The sequence below is a fragment of the Pseudopipra pipra genome, chromosome 2 (genome assembly GCF_036250125.1).
Source record: "Pseudopipra pipra isolate bDixPip1 chromosome 2, bDixPip1.hap1, whole genome shotgun sequence".
Lineage (NCBI taxonomy): Eukaryota > Metazoa > Chordata > Aves > Passeriformes > Pipridae > Pseudopipra > Pseudopipra pipra.
In genome coordinates, this window is record NC_087550.1 from 6,487,418 (window position 1) to 6,509,085 (window position 21,668).

Sequence of the window (21,668 nt, forward strand, 5' to 3'; positions counted from 1 at the left end):
AAACATATCACCCAGACCAGAAAAGAAGGATAGTTGTAGTGGTAGTTGTTGTTGGAGAGTGGCCATGTTGTGAAAGCCACGAGCTGAGGGGCCCAGAGCCCACTGGGGACTGGGTTCCCCCAGTCCCCGGCTGGGGGGCTACAGGGACTTGGAACAGTGTTAGACTGGACTAAGTATCTGTAGCTGAGAAATTGGGAGGTTTTTTTTCCTTCACTGTGAGCAGCAGAAACAGCAGTGTACGGAGGGCAGAGAGCCAAGAGATAAGAGAGAAGCAGCAGAGACAACATGCAGCCAAGGAAGACACAGAGATCTCTAATGGAGAGAGAGAGAGCAGAATGAAGCTCTACAGAGGCAGAGTTTGGGTAAGAACTGAAACCAAAATCCCCAAACTCCTTTTGAGATCCCTCCTAAAGTGGAGGGGGTGGACTCCTACTGGATGGAAGTCCTAAAATGCAGCATGCACTGCAGAGAGAGAGCTGAGAAGCTCAGGCATCCTGGAGCTGGACTGGGACGGCCGAAGGAACGCAGAGGAGGGCTTCACCCCCCCACTGCTTTGAGACAGAGCACGGGAGCTCTGCAAAGGGGGCTTGAATCCCCTGAAGATAAGGACCGTCACAAAGGCTTCTGCACTTCATTGATATGATGTGGTGAAGCGACCTTTGTCCTGGTAAATGCAGCCCATGGAAGAAAAGACCCTCACCTGGAGTTGAAGGGCCGAGAGGGGCTTGGAGGCCTCCCTCGTGTGTACTGGCAGAGATCCAGCTACAGCTGCTGCATGGGAGAGAGAGAGAGATAGCCTGCTGCTCTAGAGACACTGCTGCTCTGAGAGTGGAAAGGATCTCTTCCTTCTTCCCTCCTGGACTTTTATTTGGAGAGAGAAGAGATTTGATCCATTGTAAATACTGCTTTATCATAGTAGAGATAGTTGAGATTGTGTGTGTAATGTATTATAATATTCATTTGTACAGAGTACAGTCATTGTAATATAAACCTTTCCCCCCATTTTGAGTCTTGTGTGGTGTCTGGAAAACCCATCTCACACTGGGCTGAGATGTGGGAGGGGGGCTTGGACTCGGGAATTGATTTTGGGGCTCTCAAGCCATTACAGATTGCCATGAGTTGGGTATTTATTTTCCACCGAAAAAGAAAAGTAAATATGGATATGAGTACTTTGGACCTTAAGTTTTCTAACTCCTGCATTTCCAGTGATCACCTGGGTTCTATCTCAAGATAGATCAACTGAATATTCAAAGGGCATTTTCTGTTAAGTAGAATGCATGTTAATACTAAAAGAATTAAGAAATTCTTCTAATTCCTTCAAAGCCTAATACAATGAACTTGCTGATTTGTGAACTGTAGACAGGCATTATGCTTTGTTCAGCTAAACAAAGGAGCAAATTAAGGCATCTGCATGCTAAGAGCCTGGTCACTGCTCCAAGAATTTAATTTATTCCAAGCTGATCACTCCCCAGTAAAAGCAGCTACTTCACAAAATCTTTGTGACAGTACATGTTGTCAGTACTGTTGTTAAAGCTGTGGTCTGCAGATTATTCCCCCTGTTTTCATGTGGTTTTCCATATGTTTTCCTTTGCAGCTAGCTCATTTGGCAGCGTGCTGCTTGTTGGCAACGTGCAATAACGTGAGTAAAGTGGTGGATTGGTACAAATAATAAAAATACTTTCAAGCAGAATGTATGGAGGAGGGAAGAGTAACTGGGCAAAGACAGCAGAACATAGGGATATAGGGAGCTGTCAAACTGCCCATGGAAAATGCTCACCCTGTTAACCCGGACTGAAACACCTCCGCACTAAGCAGCTCCACAGCCAAAAACAAGTAGCTGCTTGGCTCAGGAATTAAAACAGGCCCTGCAGGGTTAGGCAGGGCTCCTCCTTAGGCAGGGCTCCTCTTTATACTATGCAAGAAGACTTTTAAGTGTAATGGCAGCAAGATACAGTCATGGCCACCAGACTGAATGTACATCCCTAGCAAACTGCAGAGACAACCTCTCAAAGGAGACTTCTTGATGATCTTATATTTACATCTTTTTCTAGTCATCTACATTCCTAAACCTTACTGTGAAATGTTTTCAGCTCCGTTATTCATTTACAGATGAAAAAATTGCAGTATTGTGTTCTTCTAACTTCAGAGCAGTGGCCTGTGCTACAGTTTTGCCCTTCCTATGAAAAGGATGCATTCAGAGCAGATCTCTTGTATTCCACTCTTGAAAGGGAAATTAATCCCTTTTGATGGATTTGCATATAAGAATTCCTGCTTAACCACGGTTGTTGGAATAAAATAAAAAAAAAAATAAAAATAAAATAAAAAAAAAACACAACCACAGACAAAACAAATCAACAAACCCCAACAAAATCCTTTTCAAACTTTTAAGAGGCTCAATATGTGTTCTAGCTAGAATGAGAAAGAACTCCACATAAGGGGGTTGACCTTCAAGTCGTTGGGAATTTTCTTAGTGACATGAATGGGAGAAAGATCAGACCCAGGGAGCATAGCAGGGCAGCCAGTTGGCCATGAGGTATTGACTGAGAGCCCTGTGCCCTTTTTTGAAATGGTATGTTTGACCCTCAGGCTAAATAGGCTGGCACAGATGATCTGCACTGAACAGAACACTACCAACTCAGGTATTCACTGAAAGACTCACAAAATTTAGTGTTTTTCTTTCTCCTCATGTACAGACCATGCAGGAATCTCAGTTTCAGTATGGAAAATGTTTTAGCCCTAAAGGCTTGAAAATCAGAAGCCATGGCAGTAACAAACCTGAGGCTCACCCCTTTTTGCAGACCAGTGTTGTGATTTTCAACACCATTAAAAATTCAGTAAATCTTTTAACCTGTGATTTCACCCACTAAAAATAGGAAAGTATTAAAGTACAACTATATGTTAGTGGATGATAGTTATGCAAGCCCCTCAACTCAGATTGAAAAAATCAGAAAAGTTATTTTGGTCAAGAGGAAGTTACACTATTCCTCACTTTGGAATATGAGTATTGTGCAAATGTTATAGCTGTGAATGCCTAAACAAACTACTCCAAATGTTACGTTAATTTTGACTTCATGAAGGACTATTTTGACTACAAGTATATAAGGCATATCCATATGAAAACATAGCTCCTGGAAGATAAACATTCCCTATGCAACCCTGCAAAGATTTTGTAATATAAAGTCTAAAATAAAATTACAGCTGTTAACTGAGTGGGGACATAATTTCAGTTTACATCAACTGTTTCAGACTGTAGCAAAAGTCTAGTTTCAAAGCAATAAAACCCACATTGCACTAACCAATAGAAAAATTGACACACAAAAATTAAAGTGAAAGAGTTAAAATAGCATGAAAAAGCCTCACCACAGGGCAATAACAGCAAACTCAACTTTTCAAAATTCCCTAGTGGGGGATTGGAGACATCTTTATGAACAAATTTTTTCATTCTAAAATGCCCTTAAAAATAAAATAGGTGGGGTTTTTTTCTTGGAAAAAACTAACCTGAGAAAAAACTGTTTCATAAAAACTGAAACACTGCTGTGATAGATGGTATAGGAATTATATATCTCGGTGTCATAGTCCTTTAGGAGAAATACAGCTGATCATCACAGAAAAAAGGTCTCTTTTTTACTTGTAAATTGGCTCAAGGGATGGGTCAAACTTGCCCAGAGGAGAGACAACAGAAGCAGAAAACAGAATCAGACACAGTCATTAAATTGGACTCTACAGCATCAATCTATACTGGGACAATCCTATGAAGAACAGGAAGAAAGTTCTGTCCCCTTGTGCCCTCACATTGTAACATTTGCAGCACTTGAGAGCCACTACTAGGTAATTGAACCGAGAGAAAGATTCCCTCCTATGAGGACAAAAATGGGGAAAAAAGTGGATTTGTTTGCAGACATCTACTGTTCCTATTCTGTGCAAGCCTTCCTGTCATTAAAAGTTCAGTAGTCTAGTTTATCTTCCAAAACTTATCATCCTCGTACTGTTTTGGGGATGTTCACTGTAAAAAACTGTGTGAATAGAAACATCAAAAAGTACTAAACCGCTTGGGGTCCCATCACTCAGTAAAAATGCAGTGATAAAGATGAAAGTGACTGTTGCAAGAAAAAGGAAAAGCTCAGCTCATGTGACTTGAATCGAATCAGGATCCAAGTGGCTTATTGATTTATTAACAACATTTAATTAACTGGGAAGCAGAGAACTATATATTCAGAATCAATATAAAAAATATGACAGATAAACCACAAGATAAAGCATGGGCCTCTTTATGCTGCCTTTAGAAAGTCTGTGGCTAAGAAGAGCATTGGATAATTCACTTTGTGAGGGACCTCAAGAGGTACCAACAGCAATCAGAAAAGGGTCAGCTGTAGGATCAGATCACATTGCTCAGGGCTTGACCTAAAGAGGTCTAAACCCTCCAAGGCTGCACAAACACTCTGGGTAAGTGCTCCACCTCACTGTCCTTGAGGGCAGAATAGCTTTTTCTCATATCTGAACCACTCATTTCAAATTCTGCCCATCTCTCACCCTCCTGCCATGTGCTGCTGTGAAGAGTCTGGCTCCATCTCCTTTAAAAACCTCCCTATCAGTATGGGCAGGATGCTCTTGGGTCCTCTCTAGGTCATTTCTTCTCCAGGCTGAAAAAGCCCAGATGTCCTGATTCGCCACCACAGACACAGTCCAGCCCTACCTGAGGATCTGTTTTCCTTATATTTCTTTCACAATTCTTCTGAGAAAAATAATTCTTTTAAGACTTGGACAGTGACACACTAAGTCAATGGTGCAAGAAACACTGTCAGGATGTTTTCCCTTACTGAAGACTGTGAGATACAGAAGCAGCCACAGCTACTCAGGTTATATAAACATATTACACAAGACAAACTGAAAAAGCCTCTCCAAGAAACAAAGAACACAGGCTTTCCAGTGGGTTAGATGGAAAGCTAAAATGGAGCAACAACATTACAAAATAAAAGGCTTTCACTGCCAGCAAGAACCCTTACTAATGATTCAGTCACATCCCACTGTCTAGTCAAAACTAAAATTCTCTTAAGAGAATATTAGGCCATAAGTTACCACCAGCTCTGGTCTCTACTTGCCCTCTACACAGATGACACTCCCAATAGAACTCTGTATTTTAAAAGCAAAATATATTTAGATACTCTTGACACTCACCTAAAGCCCACTGAGAAGGTGCAGGGCTTCTATCTGCACCCCTGGAGTGGGATACAGAGAGAGCAGGTAGCAGGTTGTTAGAGACATGCAATCTTACTCCAATCATTTTTGGAAAGTCTGATCAGACCTTGGGGATAACATAGTTGTGCAAGTTCTCTATGGTCAACAGAGGAGCATAGGAATAGCAGAAAAAAGAGTAACCTCTAAAATAAAAAGATGCTGCTTCCAGTGAGGGCTTGGTGCTGTTCAGAAGTGAAAGACTCTCAGGTCTTACCGAGCCCAGGTATCAATGGCAAGCAAACCACTCAGTCATGCACCCAAATACCCTTTTATCCCAACCTGGCACACCATGGTCTTATACGGAGGCAGTCATCTTCTATGTGCCCTGCCTTGACAAGACTGTAAATTCCACCTTCTTAAAAAGCAAGGATTATGCCATTAATTCTCAACAGCAGAAGATTCAGAAATCCCTCTGGCTCTGACCTGCCAAAACACAGGCCACATACCAAACACCTGTGGTTCAAAGACAAGCTCTATAGAGCATGCTTAGCATCCCAGAGAAATCCCAGGGTGGGTGGCACTACATTCTAAGTAGTCTCTCCTCTGAATGACCTGGACAGAAAATGCACTGCCAAGTGAATTTTTAAGTCCTTACAGGGATGCAGTTAACTCATCTCACCGGGGAAGGCTTTACAGACCAAAGATCTTAACTCCTATGTGTAAATACAAGACAAAGCAAAGGTCCAGGAGTCAGAAATCCAGCCAAACTGTTTTCAAGCTCACACTTGCAAGGCAAAAGCTAACAGGTGGCGAAATTTTGTGTTTCAAATAATGTCAGCGATTATGTAAAACAAATCCCACCTCAAACAGAAAAGCAAGTCTTTGAGACAGGGCTGTTATCTGACTGAGTATTCCCTTTGCTAATTGATATACAGAGAGGATGTTCTGCTCTTGTCACTCTTCCAATCCAAGCAGCATGAATTGTCCTTCCATCACACAGCACTGCAGGGATCAAACCAAACAGTGTCAGCATGTCATGTCTTTCCCCAACACAGTTTCCAGCTCTACAAAACAAATGACTGCTATAAGATGACAAACATACGAGGTGAAGTATTAAAATGAACAGCTACTTTGTGCGTGCAGGAATATTTAAAAAAATTGGAAAAATAAAGAAAGGAGAACACTGAACAAAGTGTCCACCACACTCTGAATAGAGAGTGAAAAATAAACTTGCCCAAAACTCAACAGTCCCCTAAAAATCTAAAAATGAAATGTCAATGGAACCTGAACAATGAACACAGTACACTGACCACCTAAAAATCCTAGTTTTTAACATCAGTGTTCATTCTTAGCAGTCTTGGAAACATTATTAGTGTTGTCATACAAGCAAGACATGTAAATGTACATTTCCCACCTGCACACAAGAAGATATAAAATCCAACACTGATTTGATATGATTTGAGTTTATTTTCTTTTATTTAGAGAAACTTGGTATCTTTGTACTATTGTATTGCCCTTGGGCCCTCAAAATGGGAAGCTATCAATTACAGAGACACAAATTCATCAAACTTAAGATACATAACGACTTCCATGCACATACCTTGGAAAGCATCCACAGGAAGGGAAAAAAAATCCTAGATTCTCGAAGACATCAGACAAACTTCAAAAGTAAAGACAGCTGCCAATTTAGTCCTGAGAAAATGAGCATCATATTAAAATCTCTCTGCCCCCTCTTGCCTCAGCAGCTGATTCCCATTGCTACCAATGGCCTGCCTGCTCTGAAAGCTTTCCTGCAGCACCCTCTGCCAAAAATTGTGCCTGGAATGTCAGCAAGTAGAAAAAAAAAAAGAAAAAAAAATCACCACAACTTGTGTTCAGATTTTGCAGATCACAGTGTGAAGCCTACCTAAAAGCACCACTCAAATAAATGAAATCTTGGCTGCATTTACCTGGCTCTGATAATACTCTGTGTACTGGAAAAGAAGAAAGGGAGTTCTGGGAGGCATCAGGCCCAGCATCACTGGCCAGGCAAGAAAGTGGATTGCCCCACTCTGCTCTGCACTGGGGTGGCCTGACCTGCAATATTAGGGTGGTTTTGGAAGTCACAATATAAAAAAAGATATGAAGCCATTAGAGAGTGTCCAAAGGAGGGCAATGAAGATGGGAAAGAGCCTTGAGGGGAAGCTGTGGGAGGACACTGAGGGCACTTGGTGAGTTCAGCTGGAGGAGACTGGAGGGGAGACCTCACTGTAGTTACAACTTCCTGGGGAGGGGCAGAGGAAGGGCAGGCCCTGAGCTCTGCTCTGTGGGGACCAGGGACAGGACTCCAGGGAATGGCCTGAAGTTGTGTCAGTGGAGGTGTAGGTTGGATATTAGAAAAAGATTCTTCCCCCAGGGGGTGGTTGGGCACTGACCAGGCTCCCCAGGGCAGTGGGCACAGCACCAAGGCTGACAGAGATCAAGGAGTGTTTGGATGATGTCCTCAAGCACATGGTGTGACTCTTGGGGATGGGCCTGTGCAGGGCTGAGGGTTGGACTTGTGGGTCCCTTCTAATGCAGAATAGTCTGTGATTCTGTGATCAGCGTATCTACCTGTTGCAAAATACTGGCATTTTGTAACACACAGTTGTTGGGAGACCAGAAGCCAAAAAGAGACAATCTTTGGTGGGGGAAGTCTAAACCCAGGTATCTGTCACTGTGTAAAAGGCTGTACTTCGCCAAGGTGTAGGAGCCAGGTTGGCAGCTGGGACCCTGCATGGCAGCTGTGCAAACAGAGCCAGCATCTCACTTCACAAGCCCCTGCCCTCCATCTAAATTGGAGTGGAGTGCAGGAGCCTACATTGGTATGAGTGTGTGATCTATGTCATAAAATAGAAACTGCTATCCCCTACACTCACTTTTATTAGCAGTTAAATTTTAGGTTATATGTCACTGAGTGCTGAGACCTTGGTTTTGTGGCCAAGTCAAGCTCCCCCATGACATGAGAGAACCACTCCCTATTTTATTTAATAATGTTAGACTCCTCAGTATTCCAGAAAAGCAAAGATGGGTCTTTTTTTTGTCTTATCTCTGATGTCATCAAGTCAGAGTTCACATGGTTCCTACAAGAGAAAACACAACAACAAGGATGTGTGAGGTTGGGCACACCAACATAAATGAGCAGATTCTCACACACAAGATTCACCAGACAGTGGAAATCACCTTCAGGGAACTGAAATAAGTTTTATCCTCATGTGGAAACAGAGCAGCCCCAATGCTGAAATAGATTTTTAGAGCAGAAATTATAACCGAAGTGCTGCAACTCCAGCTACTTCAAAGGAACCACAGACTCACAGCAGCATATAGAGATCTTAATCCACCCCACCTCTCTTTTTTTTTTGCAACTTAAAGAGGATAATTACTTCTCCAAAAATTGCACTGATCTCTCTCTCCCTTTCCTTACAAGATTGATTCCATGAAATCATTTAATGAGATGCAACTGTTAAGTGAAGCACAACTGACTAACTTAAACTTTAAGGACATCATCTACTATTAACGAAGTGTTTTAAAGCACGTTTTACTGGCATGGCCACAGCTGGAATTCAGAACAGAGCTTTGCTAAGCTGTTCTGTGAGCATGTAATCTTTTGTTGGATTGCTGCAGAAGAGTTATGCATAATCTCTCCTTTGGGGTAGGAGTAGTGGGGAAGAAGGGGTTAAAGAACAGGAGTTGCACATGAAAAATATCTATAAAATATAATGTCAAAGGCAATAGATGCTTAAAAACATTAGATTCTTACAGAAATTTAAGCAGCAGGCAGACATTACACTCCTTTTTCTCCTACTGAACAGGGATTTCTGAGAAAGCTACATCTGACTAATTCTAGAAGGTAAAAATTCATATAGAAAAGGGAAAGGTTTAGATTTTTTGTTCTTGAAACTCTATAGCATGAGCATATGTCTGGAAGTCATGACAAAATTCTGGCCCTATTTACTTTATAAGCTTTGCCACTGACTTCTGTGTGGAAGGAGGCAAGCCAGAAGGAAAGGGAAATGGTGGCTATTAAACCGCTTCATTCAAATGTAAGTAATCTACTGTGTGTTTAGATGTATAATGTTCTCTTGTCAGTATATCTGGTTTTTACCTGTGGCAGGAAACTTACAGCTTTTCTTGAAGCCTGCAGAAATAGCCAATGCTAAATGACACATGACTGGAGACAGCACAGCTCCAATGCAGTGTCTTTCAGTTCCAAGTCATATCCTCAGGTTGCCTTGGTTGAATTTACCCCAAGAAGATAACAGGTTAAATTTTATCCATGTATAGATAGATAGATATGGATATAAATCATCTATTCTGATGTGCATACCTAGGACCTTGTTCTTTGGCTGCCCACTCAAGTTTTAAAAACATGACACTTCATCAGAGCCACCCACTTGTTTGCTGCAGTAGAAAGCAAAGACCAAATCAAATCTGAAAGTTTTGGCTCCTTGCCATTACAAATACTGAGATCAGCATGCAAGAACAGCTAAGTAGATAAGACACCATGTGCCTCTCTCATGGCAACTTTAATATTCAGATATCAAAACAGCAGCAAAAATCACTGACAGGCAATCAGCAAAACCCAGAGCAGTGATGAAACCATTTTCCACTTTTATGCTATACCACTTAGAATTTAAGATCTGTTTCGAAGTTTTATAGGTGCTGGAAAAGTTGAAGACACAGCTGATGCCCTTCTAATGCTGCCTGTCACATTTCTGTAGCCTAGAAGATAAAGACAACTATTCCCTGATCCCAAATTTCCAAAGAACATTCAAGATGAAAGTGAAAGCCTTGTAAAAAAAATCTCCAATTTTTGTACAGCAAGAGAATACAGTGACCTTGTGCAAGCTCTTCATTTCCATAATGGGGACTGCTGAAACACTGCAATTATGCTGTCATAGGTTTACTTGTTCTAAAAATCCAAGCAGAAATTTTCCTTTCCCCTGTCCCACTATAACAGAAGGAGGTTGAACGAGGAGGGGGAAGGGTAATTGACTATAAAAAAAAAATAGCTGGCAGACCTGCATTCCCGGCTAATAGCCTATCTAAAAACTGCTGGGAGGGGGAGGAGCTTTTCTTCTCCTCTTTATAAACAGAGAACACTTCACTTTGTGCCTTAACGGGGGCAAGGTGTGTTGGAAAAGCTCTGAGGCCGTTTTGCTCACAATCTGGTCACCTGTCTGTTCTCCAGCCTCGGTTTGTCTACGGTCTGCTCTGTCGCCAGCCAAATCTGCTCAGATTTCATCGTAGAGTTTGTGCTCACACAAACAAAGGGGGAGTCCTGACCACAGCCAGCCGCAGAGAGCATGAGTTTAGTGGGAAAGAAACCACCTTTCTTTCTCCTTTCTTCCCCTTCCCCTCCTTGATGGGGGGGAAACCTCCATTTCGGCTTCTCCTGCAACCCCGGGCCCCCACACAGTGACCGCCAGAGCCCAACAGCGCCCCCTGCTGGCCAACACCGAGCACTGCAGGCTCTGCTCCTCCCGTCATCCAACAGCGCCCCCTGCTGGCCGTGGTTAGAATCACGCTGGAGGACAGAGAAGTATCAGACTGCTTCCTTTTTGAAGGGGACTTTTGGGTACAGTATTATTGCTTAGTTGTTTTTGTGTTCTGTTACTGGTTTTGCCAATATACATATATCCTTTAATAAAGGGTTGTTATTTCTGCCTTTTTCCATACTTCCTTGATTGGAGCCTCTTAATTTCGGATTTACAATTGCTGAGAGAAGAGTTTGGTCTACCTCATAACTTCCTTAGCAAAACACTCCAATCTCTTTAAACTGAGACATATGCTTAAGTGGGCTGATTCACATGAAAACTGAAATGTAGACATATTTTCCAGCATAATACTACATCCTATGAAGGGCAGGCCCTCTCTCCAGAGATGCAGTATCCCATCATGTTTTACTGTAGGATACAAGTGTCACCAAGGCAAGACCATGACAGAATAGTTCACAGCTGTAAAAGTTGTTCTGCCTCCAATACCAAAATCTGACAGTCTTTTTAAAAAAACATATGAAGTTAATTTGCAAACAGAACATCACCACTTCTAATTCAAGAATATTGAGGCAAATGGGCAGTGGGGATTTTCAGAGTCTATATTTTAATTCTGGGTTGTGTTTCTTACAACCAAATTGTCCCAAACCCTTCTTCACAGAAGCAATGGCCAGGACACAGATCCAGTCCTCTTCCTAAACCTTTGAACTGAAGGTGTTTAGAGACAGCTCCTTCTTCAGCAGTGTCAGTCAGTCAGTCACAGTTGTTTCCAATAACCATGGCTACACACATCATAGCACAACAGCTTGCCTTTGGAAGGTACTACCAGCAAGGATAACTAGAGGTACAGAAAGAATTTAACATCCTGTGTGCTTGTGTTTCTCTGGCAGAGCCCAGTCACATCTGCCACCTGTGAGGGGAGATTAAAAGGAGTAGTTCTGATATCGTCTGTCCTAACATGAGACAACATCAGTGAGGCTTAAGCAAAGCTGTCCTAGTGTGAAGCAAAAGCACAGCTCTCTCTGATAGCTACCACCAGCAGAATGCTGCTGTGTCTATCATACACGTTGTCCTCATGCAAAGAAGTTTCCTAAGATGTACCCACAGCAACAAAATTTAGAAGCAGCAGAAACTGATGTTCCCGCTGGTCTCAGTGCTGGCCCAAGAAGAGGTTCTCCATTAAGAATCCTTTCAACCACTGTGACAATGAAATCCTCTTTCAGATGAATTATTACTGGGTGATAAAAACACATAGTTTCTTAGTAACCAATGAGGAGGAAGAACTATTCCAAAACAAGCTAGGGAGGAAAATCAACCAGATAGTAAGAAAAACAGCACACATTTCTGCTGCAAAAGGGGAGACTGCCAGTAATCCTGCTAATATTAGTGCCTTCTTTGGTGCTGTTATTTAACATTTTTTTATGTGGGAGCACTTAAAAACCTCAGGCTTGAATGAGGTTGCCATTAAAATAAAAGTATGCTGCTCCCTCCTGTTATTAAACACTGCACAACTGTTGTTGAACACTTTAGAAAACATTGCTATGGAGACATTTCTTCCAAACAGTATTTTTAGGTAAATTCAGATTGAGAGGCAAAAAAACATTCTATCAAAAATGCTTGTAAATGTTAAATATTTTTTGACTGATTGCATTAAAGATGTGTACCAGATGAACTGGCTTTGGTATTTCCTTTCTTTTCTGTACATGTCTTTTGTTATTAAAGAGTTTAACCAAAAACATATTCTATATCAGATATCCAAACCAGAATTTGTATATAAATGCAAAGGTCCATCCTCCCAAGGATGAATACATTGGTCAGTCTTTAAGCCATGTGCCCAGGTATGTTTGAGAAAGTGATTGCTTTCATGGAAAGCAATACGGAGCTATCTATGACATAACAGTTTCTTCCTTATTTTATTTTTAACACTGAATACACTTTTGCACACAGCATTTTTTCATCTTTGAAGAGTTAAGAGTCCTTATCAACTTTTAATGGCACAAGATCCAGCAGAATTTCTAAGGAGTTAATGCTCTTCACTGATTTATCATTAAAATTAAATTAGAACATACCATTTTGAGTTACTAGCACTGTTCTCCTGTAGCTTGACTAGTTAAGCAGAAGGCCAGGTTTCAAAGAGAACACAGCTTTGAAAGCATTTCCCATTTTGAAAGTTTTATCTACAAGCTCCATGCATAACTGAATCTTAGTCTAAAGCATCCATTATTCAGCCATCATTCCTCTCCTCATCTCCACTATAGAGACTGTAATGAGGATTACAAGAGATTAACATATTCCTGCTCTGCTCTTAATTAATATCATTTTAACTGAGTCTTGTTACCAATTAAAAAGGAAAAAATCTTTGAGGAGCAAGGCCCTCAAGGTTTGAAGTCTGTCAAGCTGTTGTGGCATCTACTGTTGTGCTGCATCCTTTCCACCCTGCTTTAACATTTCGTGACTTGCACTCTGCAGAGAAGAGATTGTTGCTGGACTGCATTAAGTTCAACAAGCAAGTACCGTTCTTTAAGTGTTAAAGGCACAGAGAGAGGTGCACGAGGTGAAAACAGAAGCACTGGTGGAAAGGTCAAATGACAGAGAACATTTGCAGGGACTACAGAGCAAGAAAGATATTACTTACTCTGTCAAGCAGACACTGTCTACAGAAGTTTATTTTGTTTCAACATCATTATAGTTGCTTGTTGCAATTGTGAATTGTCAGATAAAGTGATTTAAACAATAAAACTTTATCTCCTATTTAGCATCCATCCGTTAATTCCAGATTTCAACCTTTTAATCAAGGCTGAGTGCATAAATCTGCTATTTTCTTCTAGTGGGAAGTGATTTATAGGATAATTCAGATTGGAGATCTCTAGTCCAAACTCCTGCTGAGACCATGGTCAGCCGTAGGGTCAGACCAGGTGGCTCAGGGCTTTCTTTATTTTGATCTGAAGACTGCACAAGTACTCTGGGCAACTGCTCCAACACCTCTTTGTCCTCCTGGGGAAAAAGTTTCTCCTTATATCCTCTCTGAACTTCTTGTTTCAAGTCAAATCCATTGCCTCTCCTGTATCCACCAGGCACCACTGTGAAGCCTGGCTCCATCTTTTCTATAGTCTCCATATAGGTAGGAGACTATATGGAGATATATGGGCTGCCACTGTATGGACCCCAAAATCATCCCTCCCTCTGCTTCACAAGTCCAACAGGAGAATTGCTCCAGACACTTTAGTGGCTGTCTGCTGAACTCATTCCAGTAGGTGAGTTATATTGAGTTATACTGCTGCACAAAGCTGTGAATAAAGTATTTTAAGTTGAGACACACACTTGAGTTTAGACAGATTGGAAGCACTACAGGGATTTGACAGACAAAAAAAAAATCAAATCAAATTACAAGGAAAATTTCAATCCCCTGCACTTGTTCTATGCAAGTGGCTTAACACGTTTAATGATCAGATCTCAGAGATGATATATGGTGATGTATTTCTCATTGTCAGTCCTACAGCTACTTCATGTGAGGTGAACAGATAGTAGGAAGGAGGGAAGATGCAAAGGGAAGGGAGAAAGCAAGTGCTATCAGTCACATGCACTGTGGCTCAGGGATGAATCTGATGCTGATTCATGACTGGACTTGTGCAGTATTATTGATTTCAGTGATCCAACCCAGTGCTCTTGTGGGCTCTGAATGTTATGCTCCATATTTCTTCTATTCTCTGAAATAAAGCTCTCAGCCATTAATGTTTCTCAGAAAGACCTGTGACTCCTCAGCAAAACCAGAAATAATTCTGCAAAGTTGTTGTAGTCTCAGAACCACACACAGCAGTGGGCAATAAACTTTTTCCTCCCAACAATTTTGTCAGAAAAGTCCTGAAGATGGATGTCTTAAACAGAAGATTGTTCCACCTGCCATAAACATGTGGACATGGAGAGAGGCCCCAGAAGTAAAAATGAGCACACTATTTTTACTTGGGCCAGTCAAACATTAGTCTGATATTAAAACCTTGAGCAATACTGAATTTTTGCAAATAAATAAAAGCCATTTGATAAAGTTTCTTCAGGTGTGACCAGATATAACCAGAATTGAAATTCATTCTAAATCCTAAAAAATTGGGTGGTTGGTTCAATACAAGTGTTTTGCCTAACCATACAAGCTCAGAGTTTGATATGAAGAGTGCTGGAAAAGGTGAAACAGAAGGGAGATAAGTACAAGGATTCTTAGCCTCCAATCACTTATGAGATGCCCTCTTGGAATAAAAGTAAACTTTTTCTCAAATGTGACCATTCCATACAACAACTACCTAAAATATGCCCTAAATACTATATGAACATAACAGCCTCACACAAGCAATCTAGACATCAAATGTAAACTTTAACAAGCAATGAGTTAAAATTTCATCACTGCAGCAGATGAAACATCACATCATGATTTCATTTCCTCCCTAGCACAACAGGAATGGCTACTGGGGAACATTACGGAAGGAATAAGCAGAGAAAAACTGAAGAGAAAAAAAAAATTGAAACAGCTCTTTTAAAAGCAAAATAGTAGGGGGAAAAATTGCTATAGGCAGTAATTACAGATCACAATGGGATGTTCTTTCTTACTTCTCATAGAACAAGTCTGAATGTAAACAGTTTCCATTCCTGTGTAGAGCTTCCATTCTGAAGGAATAATGCAAAAGGGAAGATTGTCATCACTTGTTCTAAAAGGCAAATTTTAATAGGTTAAACATGTAGGACAAAATGTAAACATATATATATATATACATGCACAAAAACCACTATGACAAATTTGCTGAAAGGATACTCAAAATTTCCCAGATAATTAATTGAATTAATTGAATTAATTTAAACTTTACTAGAAAGAACAAAAAGAGCAGTTTTATAACAAAATAACAAGTCACACTAATAGGTTGTACTTCTAGGAATTTTGCTGAAGTTAAAAGCAACGTGCCTTAGGAAAATGGACAGAATACTAGAGTCAGCCATGTCTTTTAACATCCATTTTCAACTAACTTAAAAAAAACTGTCTGCCTGACTTGCATCATTCTGGAGATTGATTTGCTACAGATCACACCTTCTCTGGTTGATAATTGCAGAGAACTGGGGCTTCAGCCACTGCCAGACACCTACAAAACACACACCGCTCTTGAACGTGTTTTAAGTGCAGCAATGTCTTACTTTCCACACTTGGTAACAAAGTCAGGGTGGCACACCCAACTTGAGGACACTGTGTACCTGTGAGACAGCATATTATACTTAAAAAGAGAAAATCTCACTCAGGATACAATGAGACTGTAGATGCTTACTTTCTTTATCTTGAATACTCCTAGTTTCAGGTCAGAAGCCAGGTATCACAGTCCCCCGAAGGCTGCAGATGCTGCATGTATGACTACCTGACCAAAATAGTCACTAACAGTTGTAAGGTACCAGTGAATTTGAGTTTGAAGAGTTATTTAATGTACCTACTTCCCAAAGGGAGTAAAATGTGGGATAATGGATATTTTACAAGTTCTCTTAGCCCCTCCCATACACTACCCAGTTATTTGATATATCTAGAAAGAAATACATGTCAAAAAAACCTCAAGAACAAAACAAAAACCACAGGACAAATTCCCTCCTCCTTTACTATCATTTACACCCTTTCACAGTAAATATATCCTGCATGACCATGTAATTCTGCAGTGTTTGTATACAACGATAAATCAGATTGCATTTACCACTGGGAATGAGAAAGGCAAAGAAGAAGTGAGCATTTAGGTATAGAGGAAGCCATCCATTTTAATAATAAAGGCAATTACTCCAAATTTTCTAACAATGATATACAGCACCTTCTGTTCAGGTACTCTATTGACTCATATCCTACTTAATAGTAACAGCAAATACTTTGCTTTGTGAAGTATGCCCCAGCAGCATGTGAGATTTCTGCATTCATCTTATTCACACTTTATTAAGATGATTGCCTAATCTACCTCTTGAATAACAGCAGCACATCACAACCGACATGGAAGACCAGTCTTTGAAATGAAAAGGCTTTGGGATATTTTTTAGCTTCAATTTACTTTTCTGCATGTAAAGACAATTTAAGGGGAGTACAATAAAGTAAGAACTTATGAAATGTCTAATAATTGGTTGGAATTTCCTCATTTTCTAGCAAGAAATGATAAATTACTTTTAATTGAACACATGCCTAGAGCAAAAACTTTTTAATTATTCTTGAATAATGTTTTGTTTCAAGGGTAAGTATCTTATTACTAATGAAGAAAAAAAACCAAAAACCATACCACTGGACAAAAGCTTACTATCAGTAGAGCAGGGCTTTGAGCATGTGTCTCAGTCTGATGAGACTGGAATGTTTGCTAAAGAGGATGAGTTATGAGGTAGACCAAACTCCTCTCTCTCAGCAATTGTAAATTCAAAATTAAGGGGCTTTACTCGAGGAAAATGTGGAAAAACAGAAGAAATAACAACCCTTGATTAAAAGGTATATGTATGTTGGCAAAAAAACAGTAACAGAACACAAAAAAAATTAGACAGTAGTCCTAGGAAAACAAAGAAGGTCTGAAGGAATACTTCTCCGTCCTTTAGCACAGTCCTAATTGTTGCCTGCAGGTGGCGCTGTTGGATCGCTAGAGGTGTTGGGCTTGCTGTACCCCAGCCTTGCCTGCAGGGGGCACTGTTAGATCGCTGAAAGGTGTAGAACCTGCAGTACCCAGTCGTGGTCAGCAGGGGGCGCTATTGGGCTCCGGCGGTCGCCACGCGGGGAGAGGGGTCCGGCGGGAGCGGTCCCAGCCTGCGGGAGGGGCCAAAAAGGAAATGGGGGATCTTTCTTTCAGTGGGGAAGAAAGGAGAAGAAGGCAGTTCACTCCCACGGGACTCACCGCTATCCCAGGTGACAGCGTCTCAAAACTCCTCCCTTCTCTCCTGTGGGCAACACAATTCTTCGATGAAACACAGCAGATTTGGGGAGCGGGACAGCCAGCCAGGTCGAAGCCAGCAGGATGAGAAGTCGAGCTGACCAGGATGAGCAGCCAGAAAAACCAGACCTCCAGTCCCCCTCCCCAAATGCCCGCGTGCACGCAGACCCCCGTCTCACTCCGAGAGCCAACAATGCAGTCTGCCCCTCTCCCCCCAGAACAGAGCCAGCCCCTCCTCTCTCCCCAGCATCTCCAAATGGCCCATCAGCAGGGCCAGGGTACATCCTTTGTAAAGCTAATGACCTCCCTTCCCCCCCTGCTCACTCAGCTTTCCCTTGGAGTGGAGAAGGGGAAAAAAAATTCCCCTGAATTCCTAATCTGTAACAGTATGGTACAATCATCCATATCAAGTGCCTCAGTGTTTTTGACAGAAAAACATGAAAGGTTTTCAACATCAGCACCCTTTAATATCAGGACTGAGCCACCCTCTGGATACAACTCACAGGGTTACTCAGATTGCACCCATTTCTTGCAGCTGCTTCAAAGTCTATGAAAGAAATCATCCTTCAAGAGATCTCATTTGGTTTGGGATCAGACTTTAAGCTTTTCATCTCAATTAAGACGTGTGCAGAAAGTAAACCAACCTGATGCTCTTAAATCGGTGGCCTGCACCACACTCAGCAGACAGAGGGATGAACTTGATAATTTAGTTCCACACCATGTCCTGTACAACCAACAGAGAATAAAGACTGTTGATCTTTGCCAGCTTGGGCCTGATTTAATTTGATGGCCTAGAGCTGACAGACTATGCATCCATTAACATATTTCATGGTGCAGAGCAGTGGTTATATATGCATGTGACAGTAAATGACTTTAATTTGATGAAGACACCTTCTTCCCCCCTGCTGATGTTGATTCCTTCAACTATGCAGAATGAATTCTGTTTTCTGCTTATGAAAGATAATATATAGAACAACAAAAGAAAGAATAAAAAAATCACATTGGCATAGAATCTCAACTCACTGCATGGTGCTCTACAGTCACAAATCCTATCAGCATTAATCAAAGTGAGAGGATGGGCTTTCCAACACCTTTGGTCTGGGAGACAGAACCTGCAAAATCCCGAGAATTGGAACTTCACAGAGCAGGGAGGGCAATGGAGGATCGCCACGGTCCGAGGGTAAAAGGAATAGGGACGAGACACTGCACAGAGGGTTCTGACACAGTAGAAGGTCAGGGTGCAATGGCCAGTTTATTGGGGGAAACAAGGACTTATATAAGGTTTGGGCAAGGGGAGGTTCCACAACTGGGGCGGAGCATGGGATTGACAACTCAGGGCAGAATGGGATTGGGGAATAGGAGAAAGATGGGTGGAACTTTGGAGTATCCAGGGGAAAGGACCAATGGGAGCTCACTCTGCACTGCGGCATCCATCAGCCAATCAGTGAGAGATGAGCGGGAAAACCAGAGGAGAACAAGGGAGTAAACAACTTTTGGCGGGAAAAACATGAGGGCAAGTCCAGGCAAGCCCTGAACAATACAAACCAAGGGGAATTAACATGGGAGTACATTAAACTTGGTATAAAACTGGGGGATAACAGGAAAGTCCGTGGAGTAATTATCTTTTCAGGCCCCATACACGTCCCTCCAGGCCTTGAATCATTCCCAGTCAGTTCTGTGATCCTCCTCAGAGGTTGGGTAAAGACCTCCACTATCCACTAAAATACTGATCCACACAATGAGGGAAAGAGTGGAGAGATCATTTCCTGGCTTCCCCAAAGCTCTGCACACTAATAAGCAGCTGTCAGCAAGGTGGGGAGAACAATAAAATCCCAACAGTCAAGCTGAACTGATCCAGTCCATTACCTATTGAATGCCCATACAGGCCTCTCAATTGAATGATTACAACAGTACCAATGGGCTGTGCACTTGCAGGGTTGTACTACAGCTCTGCTTCATAAAGTTTTACAATGTATAAGTAAAAAATTCAATGCTGCTGAAGACAGAAGCATTTCTCTTTTGTACATGCACCAGACATACCCAGGGATGGCTGAGGTTTAAAATCTACATGTGATAGATTTCTAGGAAACTGGCCAAAATCTAACACAACATGACCACATGGATCTCCTAAACAGACTTCCAGCAAAATTCTTGCCTTTAACTGTTTGCAGCTGATATTACAATTATGTAGCTACCACGAAACTACTGTTTATCCAGATCCTTCATTTTGTAAATAGTTCCATGTGCTTATTGGCAGATGAGCCAGAAAGAAAATCTTTGCTTGCTGGCATGTACTTTGAAGGAATCAACTTTAAAAAAAAGAATATTCAAGCCAAAGCTGCATAAGTGGAAAACTATACAGTATATCTAATTCCAAATGATATACTATATAGTATACCTAAATCTAAATGTACACAAAATCTAAATGCTTACCTTATGATACAGTATATCTTTTCTAAAAGCTATATTTTTGTTCAAATAGTAAAACTGATTTTTAGAGCTAGCCAAATAGTATTTCCCAAACACTGATTCTGGTAAAAATGGGTGTGCTCCTGTGTTGTGAAGTAATGACAGAACATGCTCATTATTTGCACATCTTCTTGGAAATACATGAAGAAAATTGCAAGCAAACAGACTTATCTGTTGACTATACACAAGGTGTTGAACAGTGGTGTTTGCTACCTGACATGCAATCCTCAAAATTAGCTGTGTGATTATAAAATAAGCATACCATATCAAAATACATAGATTTGTTCAATTTATGCTCTTTCCTCTGGAGGATTTTTTTTGAAAGAACGAGCCTGGTCAAATAACATCTCTACCCCTGTTGAGGTATTTATGCTTCCCTACCCTTGGGCAGCAATGCTCAGCCAGCTTTGTAAAAGTAGTAGTATGGCCAGTCTTCACGAACGAAGATTTGGGAAAGGTCATTATCCTTCGAGCCTGTGCAGTGGATTTTTTAGGTGAGACACAGTGTGTGCTGAACTGAGCTCACCCTTTAATCCTAAGGTTCATCTGCTGGGGTCGAGCGAGGTCGGACAGTGGCAGCGAGGTCCTCAGGACGTAGGTTTGTTTAGAGTGACCTTCTCTTAGATGGATGGCCTTACAGGGCTGATGAGCTCCATCTGCCCGGAGGGGTTCCCTGACCGGGAATCGAACCTGGGCCGCGGCGGTGAGAGCGCCACATCCTAACCACTAGACCACCAGGGGGCCCCCTTTGTAAAATTAACTCCAGCAAATACACATATTTGCTCATCGTAGCAAATCCCAGACCAGATTTCCTGCTGGTATAAGTGGGCTTAACCTAACAATTTTCACTCATTTCCATCAGCAGGTAATTTGGGCTGTGTTGTGAACAAAAAAAATACAAATGTACACTTAAAACTGATTTCTGGAAGTGCTTTCATCGAGAAGAACATTTACCAAATGTTGAGATTCCACTGAAATTTCCAAAATCAGTGAGATTTAAACACCTGCTTTAATCAATTGATCCTTTGAAAACAAGAAATCAATTGAAAACTTTTGCTCAACAGGGTAATAATAATAATAATAGTAGTAGTAATAATAATAGTAGTAGTAATAATAATAGTAGTATTCATAATAGTAATAGTAGTAGTAGCAATAATAATAACAATCATCATCCTCATTGTGACCTTATAGCAGTAAGAAATAGTGATATTCAACAATTAATTTTCTGTTGCTGTATCTAAATAAATATAAAACTAGAGCTGGGCAATGAGAAATTACACTCCTGAAAATTGAACAAGCATCTGCTCGTGTCAATCCTGTTGCTAAGTTGTAATACCCAGATATGCATATAACAATTGAATCGCTATAATCAAACATTTTCTAACTGCTGTGAAACATAAACTGGGAGTAGATGGATCAGTTCTCATTTCACTTGGATACACTTGTCCCAGTTCATTAATCCAGCTGTACTTGGAAGCAACAGTTTGCACAGACTTCAGAATACTCTGTAAGCAACCAGGCTGTGTGGAATAACTCTTACAAAGAGGCAAACCCTGTAGCTACAACTTTAGACAATTGTTCTCTGTGCCTAAGAAACCCAGCT

At 41.2% G+C, this 21,668-nt stretch overlaps 2 long non-coding RNA genes across 2 annotated transcripts in view; both read right to left on the reverse strand.

Moving 5' to 3' along the window:
• The window catches only part of LOC135408651 (uncharacterized), a 123,306-nt gene that overhangs the window by 76,746 nt on the left and 24,892 nt on the right, over positions 1–21,668 (reverse strand). The window lies entirely within an intron of this gene.
• On the reverse strand, positions 16,288–19,751 carry LOC135408661 (uncharacterized). The gene is made up of 2 exons (XR_010427766.1): positions 17,561–19,751; positions 16,288–17,472 (listed from the first exon to the last, which is right to left on the reverse strand). It is a non-coding gene; the product is annotated as an uncharacterized LOC135408661 (long non-coding RNA).